General features: G+C 39.1%; 1 non-coding gene across 1 annotated transcript; it reads right to left on the bottom strand.

The window, feature by feature from the left end:
- Positions 1 to 1,196: 1,196 nt before the first annotated feature.
- On the bottom strand, positions 1,197 to 1,303 carry LOC127109375 (small nucleolar RNA R71). The gene has a single exon (XR_007796681.1). It is a non-coding gene; the product is annotated as a small nucleolar RNA R71 (small nucleolar RNA).
- Between the last annotated feature and the right edge of the window lie 8,442 nt (positions 1,304 to 9,745).

The following is a 9,745-nucleotide window of genomic DNA, read 5'->3' as shown; positions in this document are numbered from 1 at the left end:
TTAAAGGTTAAATGTGAGGACGAGAGTTAAGCATTTAAGTTTAATTATGTAATCTAAGTCAACAGAGCGAGAGTTTGAGACAAGGGTGTTTAAATGGTTAGTATTTTCTTAAAAAGAGTTTCTATAGATTCTATTGTTTCCAAAAGTGATTTTGGACTTAACTAATTAGTGACAGCGCATGTTAATATAAAGTCATAGTCTATTCAACAGAGCGAGAGTTTGAGAAAAGGCTTTTAAATTAATAGTGTCTACTGAAAAGATTTATTTTAAAACTACGAAACCAACGAAGATTTGATTCCCTAGTTACGATGAACTACATACCGATATCCGTTATATTTGATATTTAATCTAGATCTTATTTTAGTTTTACTTTTCCCCCTAATCATCAAAGTATCATCGACCTTAGCTTTACGAAGTAACCTTAGAAAAACGGTATATCGATTCATAAGTCCATGTGGGATCGATATCTTTTAAAACTACGCGATAGAGCTGTGCACTTGCAGTTAATACCCCAATAGACTCATAAAGTCGCGATCAAGTTTTTGGCCCCGTTGCCGGGGACTTTTAATTAGTTAATACCCCAATAGACTCTTCTGTTACGCTGTAGAGACTAAGGCTTTTTTTTTATTTTCCCTTGTCTTTCATTGATTTGTATGCCACACACTCGCTGACAAGGCGAACCGTACTACTTACGAATTAACGACGTTGAACGATATCTCTGAGTCTTACGTCGAATTCGAGAGTATCGTGCTGCAAACAATCTCCCTCCAATCAAAATTCCTGATCTCAAAAATCTTCTTCCTTCGCCGATACCCGAGATGGCAGAACCAGCTCATGCTCTTCGAGATTACGCCACTCCATCGCAAGATGAGCCGCATTCGAGTATTGCTCCACCCGCAATCGAAGCAAACAACTTCGAACTTAAGCCTTCGTTGTTACAAGCAGTGCAACAGAATCAATTCTCTGGAAATCCTACCGAGGATCCAAACCTTCATTTATCCGTATTTGTCCAATACGCCGATACTATTAAAGCTAATGGTGTCACTTCAGAGGCAATTCGACTTCGTCTCTTTCCTTTCTCGTTAAGAGATAAAGCTAAAAGATGGCTTCAGTCTCTCCCTTCCAACTCAGTCACCACATGGAATGAGTTGAAGAAAGTCTTTCTTGCCTGATATTTTCCTCCAAGCAAAACAGCTATGTTGAGAGCCCAAATAAATGGATTTAAACAGAAAGATAACGAGTCTCTTTTCGAAGCTTGGGAAAGATACAAAAACATGATGAGACTTTGTCCACACCATGGTTTAGAGGACTGGTTAGTAATTCATACCTTCTATAATGGTCTCTTGTACAACACAAGGTTACCAATCGACGCCGCCGCAGGTGGTGCGCTTATGGATAAACCTTACGCCGATGCTTATCAACTTATTGAAAGCATGGCCCAAAACCATTATCAATGGGGAAGCGAAAGAACAATGGTAGAAAAACCTCAAATGAAAAGTGGCATGTACGAGATAAGTAGCCTTGATCATGTTAATGCAAAAGTGGATGCTCTTGCCCAGAAAATTGAAAATCTAAACGTATCACCTCCAGCCACCGTGGTTTTCGTAACTCAAAATTGTGAAGTCTGTGGAATCCAAGGCCACACCCCTACAGATTGTCAACTCCTAACAGGAATCCAAGCAGAGCAAGTGAACTATGCTCAAGGAAATCCCTACTCGCATACCTATAACTGAAACTGGAAGAACCATCCTAATTTTTCATATAAGAGTAACAATGCTTTATACGCACCAGGACAGGCTCCCAGTCAAGCCCCAGCTATACCTCCTGGATATCAAAAGCCGACCCCATCTATACCTAACAATAATGTTCCTAGAAAATCCAATTTGGAAATCATGATGGAGAACTTCATAGCTTCTCAACAGCAGACCAATAAAGATTTCTTAAACCAGAATGTACACACTAGCGAACAAATTAAACAACTAGCAAGTAAAGTAGATGCCCTGGCTACCCATAACAAAATGCTGGAAACACAAATATCACAGGTAGCTCAACAACAAGCACCTACTGCTGCCCCAACTGGTACCTTTCCTGGACATCCCCAACCTAACCCGAAAAGCCACGCTCATGCAATTATATTAAGAAGTGGAACAGAGGTAGAAGGACCACCTGATCCAAGGATTGTAAACCAAAACTCTAAAAAGTCAACTGAGGAAGAAAATAAATCTAAGGAAAAGGATGAGAGTAATAAGGAAACCGTAGAAAAGAAAGAACCTTATATACCTCCACCGCCTTATAAACCACCTATCCCTTATCCTCAAAGGCTTATTAAAACCAAAGACGCGGGCCAATTTAAAAACTTTGTTGACCTACTGAAACAATTAAACGTCACCATTCCGTTTACAGAAGCTATTACACAGATGCCCTCATATGCTAAGTTCTTAAAAGAAATTCTTTCTAATAAAAGGAAACTTGAAGATAGCGAAACCGTTACACTCACTGCTGAGTGCAGCGCTATAATCCAGAATATGCCTCCTAAACTTAAAGATCCTGGTAGTTTCTCTATACCCTGTCACATAGGAAAATTCGTCATAGACAAAGCTCTATGCGATTTAGGAGCCGGTATCAGTGTTATGCCTTTATCCATATGCAAGAAACTGGAAATGGGAGAATTAAGACCAACTAAAATGTCTGTACAATTAGCAGATCGTTCCGTTAGATATCCCGTAGGAATTCTTGAAAACGTTCCCGTGCGCATAGGTCAATTCTACATCCCAACCGATTTTATAATTATGGACATAAGGGAAGATAAAGTTACCCCCATTATATTGGGAAGACCATTCTTAGCAACCGCCGGTGCTATCATAGACGTAAAACGAGGACGACTCACTTTCGAAGTAGGAGAAGAGAAAATTGAGTTCATTCTTTCCTAATTTTTGAAAGCACCTGCAATAGATGACACATGTTACTTCATGGATATCATCGACGAATGCATAAAAGAAACAGAATTGGAAAATGACAAATTGTCTGACTATCGTGTAGAAGACGGACTGAATCATTGTTTAGCAATAACACCGGATCCTACGCAATGCCTCAAGAAACCAAACCTCGACCTGAAAACACTTCCCAAAAATCTGAGATATGAATTCCTGGACTTAGAACTTGAATGACCAGTGATAGTTAATGCAGACCTAGGAAAACTCGAAACCGAAAAACTCCTACATATCTTAAGAAAATATCCAACCGCACTAGGATACAACATCACCGATCTTAAAGGGATAAGTCCTTCTATTTGTATGCACCGCATTATGCTAGAAGAAGACTGTAAAACTTCTAGGGAACATCAGAGGAGACTAAACCCGATCCTGAGTGAGGTAGTGAAAAAGGAAGTAACGAAGTTATTAGAGGCAAGTATCATATATCCTATATCCGATAGCAAATGGGTTAGTCCTGTACACGTAGTACCAAAGAAAGGAGGTATAACCGTTATCGAAAATGAAAAAGGAGAAACTATAACCAAATGAATTGAATCGGGATGGAGAATGTGTATTGATTATAGAAAGCTAAACAAAGCAACCCGAAAAGATCATTTTCCTTTACCATTCATAGACCAGATGTTAGAACGATTAGCAAAACATTCTCATTTCTGTTATCTGGACGGCTACTTAGGCTTCTTTCAAATACCAGTTCACCCTGATGACCAAGAAAAGACAACATTCACATGTCCTTTTGGTACCTTCGCTTATCGACGAATGCCGTTTGGCTTGTGCAATGCTCCTGCAACTTTCCAAAGGTGCATGATGGCAATATTCGCCGATTTTCTCGAAAACATCATGGAAGTCTTTATGGATGACTTTTCCGTATACGGGCAAAGTTTCGAAGAATGTCTTGAAAACCTAGAAAGAGTTCTAGAACGGTGTGTAAAATTAAACCTAGTACTTAATTGGGAAAAATGTCACTTTATGGTACAAGAAGGAATTGTTTTAGGACACATCATATCAAATAGAGGAATTGAAGTAGACAAAGCCAAAATAGAAGTAATCGAAAACCTTCAACCTCCGAAAACTGTGAGAGAAGTACGAAGCTTCCTAGGACATGCCGGTTTTTACCGACGATTTATTAAAGATTTCTCTAAAATAACTAAACCTTTAACCAGACTATTAATGAAAGATGCTGAATTCGTATTCGACGGTAAATGCTTAGAAGCGTTTCAAACACTTAAACAGGCATTGATCTCCGCGCCCATAATGCAGACTCCGGATTGGAATGAACCATTCGAAATAATGTGTGACACAAGTGACTACGCCGTAGGCGCTGTTTTAGGACAACGAAAGGATAAAAAACTTCACGTCATATATTATGCGAGTAGAACTCTAGATGAAGCGCAGATGAATTACGCCACGACCGAGAAAGAACTTTTAGCAGTAGTGTTCGCACTAGATAAATTTCGTTCTTACTTGGTCGGAGCCAAAATAATCGTTTACACTGACCACGCTGCCATTAAGTACCTCTTAACAAAAAAGGACGCTAAACCTAGACTCCTAAGGTGGATCTTGTTATTACAAGAATTTGATTTGGAAATCAAAGATAAAAAAGGAATTGAAAACGTAGTGGCAGATTACCTTTCTAGACTTGAAAATCTGGAACCGGAAAGAACATCGATCAATGATGACTTCTCGTACGACAAACTTATAGCTAATTTGGAAGAAAATAGAGCTGATGAACAGGTAGAGGCCGCCTTGGCTATATGTCGTAAACGGGCAGCGTCTGAAACATTATCACTATGATGAAAACAATGAAGACTCGCAAGTCCTGCACTTAAACGTATTGTCCCCAAAATCTATAGACTAATATTTGATAGTTTTATGTCGAGCTTGCGACATTAAACAAAGCGCTTCGTCGGAGACAACCCACAATTTTCTCTTTTTCTAATTTTTTTTATACTATCTTTTCTTTGATTATTCTTTTTGATTTTATTTAGTATTCATTCTTCATTAATTTTATTTTATAAAACTTTTCTTCTTCTCTTCTTTCGGCATCTGGCCAAATCCTGACTAAATTCTTGTTAACACTAACCTGATGGGACAAATTGATCGTATGGGTATCAAATTCAGAGGGAAAGCTCAGAAACAAAAGTTCGAAGAACTAGCAGAGAGAGAGATGCACCCAAGTTTCTATGCTGATGATTGGGCAATGACTGCCCTTGGACTAAGAGAGAGTGCCATGTATCTGCTAAGTCAAATAGGGTGGGAAACTACACCTATTCGAAGACAATTTGTCACTTACCAGAGGCTAACTCTAGAATTCCTTAGCTCCCTGATCTACCTACCCAGCCATGGAAAAGGAATAAGCAGAGGTTTCATTCAGTTCAGGATGTTCAACATGGAGTATCAATTTAACATTCAAGACTTTACTAACCTTTTAGGGTTCCCTGCCTCTTTTGATACATTCACCATGAGCCAAGAAGACCTTTTTGAATATAGAGAACTTGAACATTTTTGGGGAAGTTTGACGGGAAATGACGACCCTGAGGAACATGAGTTTCTTTCTGGAAACATTCATAACCCAGCATTTCGTTATTTCCACAAAATCCTAGCACACACTCTCTTTGGGAAGAAATCAAACAATACCATAGTATCACGTGACGAACTCTTCATAATATTTTGTGCTTCCCAGAACCGTCCAGTGAATGGCGCCACTTATATGTTGGCAATTTTTGACCGTCTTATTCAGGATGACCGAGCACCAATTCAAATAGGAGGTTTGATAACCATGATTGCTAATGCTATTGGATTGTGCCAACCCATGCTCGACTTGAGCCCTTTTTGTGGCATTGTGCCTATGAGTATACCTTTCCTCTTCGACACTATGTTTATAGGAAATCTCGGGCCTGAAGAGTTTGAGCTCATAATTAACAACCAAGTTCTTTGCCTATTCACCTTGCCTAGTCCGATGACTAGTGTTCATAACCGAAATAACTGGCTCTACAACCTGAACGGAACACCCTCCCCTGTTAGATCTATCGAATCCATCCAAGACTATGAGATTTGTGACGACCCAATTCCTTATGCTGAGTCTGACCCACAGACACCTACTGGATACCATGATGTTACCTCTCCACCTCATCCTATCCCGACCGCAAAGTAGGTTATACCTGATCTTAGACATCATATGCCCAGAACTGATTATAACACCGCCATTCAAGCCTTGAGGTCAGAACAAGAAGCCATCAGAAAAGAGTTAACTAATATGGGACATGAATTTCTGGGATACATGAGTAGTATGACAAACCAATGTCATGAGTTGCTACACCGTGTGAATTCCTTTGTTCCTCCGGCCAGAGATCCTGCAAGTGGCTAGAAGTTTTTAGTTAATTAGTTTTAGTTTAGGTTATTTATAGTTTTGTTTCACATTACTTTTAATCTTAGTATTTGTTTTTTTTCGCATGTTTGCTTTTTCCTTCCAATGTTACATTATGATTATTTTATGAAGCTATTGCATTATTGGTTTATTTTATTTTATTTTATGCAATATCTACAATTATCAATAGTGCTCTTTACTGTATGCTACTTACATAGCCTATTAGAGAAAAATATATTTATGCACTATGATGAGTAGTAGAATACATGGTATTTCTAAAATATAGCAATAGTAAAATAAAATAAACATAAGCAAAACAAAATAACAAAATAAAATAAAATAATAAAAACAATTATGAATCACTACGTAAGTGACCGTTGCAAGATGACTGTGTGACGAGCGTCACACAAGCCATCACGGTCGTCACACACATGCCTGTGACGCCCGTAACACCTCCCGTCACGAGCGTGACAGCTTCAGAAGAGGTGAACGTTAGTAACCGTTGAGGACACGACCATTACACCTCTCAACTTTTTATTTTCCCCATTCATTCACCCATTTACTCACATTCATCCGCATTTTTTTTTCTCTCACCCACTCCTTTTCCAACTTCCAAAACTTTTCCTATAAATACCTACCATACATTTCTCCCTAAACCACATCTTTCCATACATTTCTCCATACAAATCCATTTTCATCCTTCCTCCTTCTTTCAACCCACTTATCAATATGGAGGAAAACCAACAATTCCGAAACATCATCTTCCGATCTGAAGATGATAATTATCAAAGGGAGCAGTTCGAGCGTTTCCAACAGCGAGGTGTCGTATCTACCAGGTATCCTGATTTAAATTGTTTACAAGAATTAGGATTACTTCAAGGTATACAGTGGATGCTTCGCCTTGTTGATTTAACCTTTCTTTGCACACACAATCAACCTACCTACCCATCACTCACCTTAGAATTTTTAAGTTCTTATTCATACAACACTCCTACCGGTGAAGACGAGTACTTAACCGGTACCGCAACTTTCCGCATGTTCAACACCGAGTACTCACTATCCCAGAACCAATTGAGTGCCATGCTACACTTCCCTGTAGAAGGCCAAGTCCACCCGAGAATCCCTCCGAACTCCCAGTGGCACATAAACGCCTTCGACCTCTTTAGAAAAATTTCCGGTGTGGAAACCAACAACTGGGATGTACTACTTGCTTCACATATACATAACCCAACCATCCGGTACTTTATCCGCATCCTGCAAAACACCATTTGTGGTCGACCCAACAACAGCAAAGTCAACGCGAAGGAATTATTCTTCCCCCACTGTGTTTTTGAAATGGATACAAAGGTAAACGCTGCCTCCTTCTTATTTCACCATATTCGCACCCTATGTGCTAGAGGCCGCCAACCTTTTGTGATTGGAGGATTAATAACCACCATCGCACTCGGCCTAAATCTAGGGGACCGACTTCAAAATTTACAATCTCTGCCACCCCTATTTATGGATACCAGTTACTATCGCTCCAGCCGCCTAATCAAAAACAGGGTAGGCGGAGGGTACTATCTTATGGTGAATAACCAAGAAGTCCCAAGCGTTGTTCTGCCCAACATTGCCCTTACAGATGTCACAAATCCCAACCGCTTCATCTACGATCTAAATGCTCCAGAATCTACCGAGCCTACACAAGCAAACCCGCCCCAGGACGAGTTTGAGGAAATGGAGCAAGGTGATCAAGGTCCTGAACAACAATCAGCCCCGCTCAACCCTTCCGATAATGCAACTGGTCCATCCTCCCGACGTCGTCGAAGAAGAAGGCCAACAACTATTGATGACATCATGGATGCTATTGATGCTATGCAGGCGCAGAATCTCGAAGTAATGCAAATGATGCACCAGATGCAACAACAACAGGAAGCGAGAAATGCAATAACCGACCAGCGGTTCTCTGACTTGCTCAATAGGTTTGACGACCTGGACGTACGTCAAAGATCACCGGGTCCAAGAACAAGAGGCGGAAGGCAGCATTGACTTTGGGTTTCCCTTTTTCTTTTCCTATTTCTTTTGTTTTCTTTAAAACATTGGGGACAATGTTTCATTTAAGTGTGGGGGGGAAAAACGTTGTTTTAATTCTCTCTCTTTCAACATTCATCTTTCAAGTATGTATTTCCCTTTTCATTGTTATTTCCCTTTCTGTTATCAATATTTAATTTTAAAAAAAATACAAAAATACAAAAAAAATTATAATATATATTATAAGTTGATTCCCTACTGTGAAATTTTTTTATTATCTATTCCCCTCAACTTTCTTGAGCCATAACAAAAATTCAACACACTCAATAAGTACAAAGGTTGCTTATTTTATCAAACTTGAGAAAATTTAGACAAAAACCATTACCGCCCCAACACTCTAAAAACCTCAACATGTTAGATCAGGCTAAGTACCTATTATACCAATCCCTTGAACTTTTAGTTTTATAGTAACCCCGAGTAGTTTATACGAGAAGTCGGCACCATCCTAATAGCAAACTACGTGGAGAGCCGATGAATATAAGTGAATGATTCCCAAGAAAATATATTAGAAAAAGAAAAGAAAATCAGGAAATGCACTAATTAAGTTAGGTGATCCTTACCCGATCATTTAATCCAAAGGTTGCGGACCCTACAAAAACATTGTATGAACGATCCATTATGAGTTGGTTCAGCGGTTTCTGGTGCTGAACTTGGTAGGGCAGGCTACGGTCCGATCCCCCGCAATTTGCAATGGACTAAATAACGAAGTTATCCAACTTATGTACCAGAACTTCAAGCTAAAAAGGGAATCAGAATCGCTAACCGGTTACTCCATTATGTGCGCGAAAAGTTAAAGAGCTTAATGTGATTTCGCTAGAATGAAAACGGGTGAAATAAGAGTAAAAGAACTAGGCTGGCTATAATAGCGTGACTCGATCTGGTTTGCATAAGGTGAGGTTGTCTGAGGTTGTAACGGTAGTTGTTGATGTTAAGATTAAGCTCAGGTTATTTCTAAACGAGATTTACTTGCAACCTATTACGACTTGATGTGTGTTTGGAAATTTCATCTGGCTAATACTTTAAACTGATTTCTATACTATATATTGCTCGAGGACAAGCAAAGATCTAAGTATGGGGGAGTTTGATAACATGAAATAATATCATATTTTTGGACTCGATTTAATTAAATTATATTATTATTTGATTCGATTTATTTTATTTTATTCGATATTACTTGGTATTTTCCTTCTATTTATTTCAGGCAACATTATTTGAAGCATACGTGAAAAACAAAGAAAAGGAGGTGCAAAAAGTATGAGAAACAATTCCACTAAAGCCCAGCCCAAAATTGCCTAAGCACTGAAGCTGTGACGAGCGC

Source organism: Lathyrus oleraceus, chromosome 7, assembly GCF_024323335.1.
Source record: "Lathyrus oleraceus cultivar Zhongwan6 chromosome 7, CAAS_Psat_ZW6_1.0, whole genome shotgun sequence".
Lineage (NCBI taxonomy): Eukaryota > Viridiplantae > Streptophyta > Magnoliopsida > Fabales > Fabaceae > Lathyrus > Lathyrus oleraceus.
This window is presented reverse-complemented; position numbering and strand designations above follow the sequence as displayed.